Source organism: Anabrus simplex, chromosome 2, assembly GCF_040414725.1.
Source record: "Anabrus simplex isolate iqAnaSimp1 chromosome 2, ASM4041472v1, whole genome shotgun sequence".
In the NCBI taxonomy this organism is placed as follows: domain Eukaryota; kingdom Metazoa; phylum Arthropoda; class Insecta; order Orthoptera; family Tettigoniidae; genus Anabrus; species Anabrus simplex.
Genome location: NC_090266.1, coordinates 1156187364 through 1156188667, shown reverse-complemented (window position 1 = coordinate 1156188667; position 1304 = coordinate 1156187364).

Below are 1304 nucleotides of genomic sequence, written 5' to 3'. Positions count from 1 at the left end.
TTGCCTCCCTGCCACACGTAAACCCCGGCTCAGGAGGTTCGGACCTGCCTTCGGGCAGAATACACCCCCTCCCCCCCCCACCTTTTTACGAAACCACTGTAGTGCAATCCATTTCAGTCCTGTCCAGTCTATGTAACTCAGCCAGGCATGGGTTCTGTTGCTTAGCGGTTGTTTACAACGATATCGAAGAGATGACGTAAGTAGCTATTGGGTCGAAGTAAGTGGCTTAACCCAGGAAATATTAAATGTCAATAATAATGTAATTGCTAGTAACGTCCCACGGACATTTTTTTTTACCGTGGGGTAAATCTACAATATTAGGGCCTAAACGACCAGAGTCGGTCCGGCTCCTTGGATGAATGGTCCGTATTCGGCCCAGAAGATCTCGAATTCGTTTTCTGGCCGGATCGCTGATTTTAATCTCGGCAGGTTAAAATCCCCTTGACCTGTCGACAGGGTATTTGTGTTTTCTCAATACATTCCTTTACATATATATATAAAACAGTAGTGGTTTTTCGCATTAATTTACGTACGATTTCGCAAAAAGCAAAATAGTTTTCGTATCAATTCGCGAAATAGGACTTCACTCACAGATTGAATTTCGCTGTTATAATTATAGCTAGGAATTTTAGGTGCTGCGCATTCATTATTTTTTCGTTATGAAAATGTCCAAATTAGCTAGTCCTGCAAAGAAAACATAAAATGAACACCCTTAACTGTGTTTTAGTTGCACATTTTTTGCACTTGTTATCAATGCAAATACTTTTTTTAAGGTCAGCACCTTTCCCCACTTGTTTTTTATTTATTTATTCTGACACCAATAGGTGTTTCTCAAAGGACACAAAATAACTCACATGTACACACACACATACATACATATATCATCATTATGGACCGTTATGCCTTTCAGCGTTCAGTCTGCAAGCCTCTGTGAATGTACTAAACGTCGCCACAATCCTCTATCTACAACTAGTGCTGTGGCCTCATTTAGTTCTATACCTCTGATCTTTAAATCGTTAGAAGCTGAGTCTAACAATCGACGTCTTGGTCTCCCTCTACTTCTCTTACCCTCGATAGCAGAGTCCATTATTCTCCTAGGTAACCTATCCTCCTCCATTCGCCTCACATGACCCCACCATCAAAGCCGGTTTATGCGTACAGCTTCATCCATCGAGTTCATTCCTAAATTAGCCTTTACCTCCTCATTCCGAGTACCCTCCTGTCATTGTTACCACCTGTTTGTACCACCAATCATTCTCGCTACTTTCATGTCTGTTACTTCTAACTTATGAATAAGATATCCT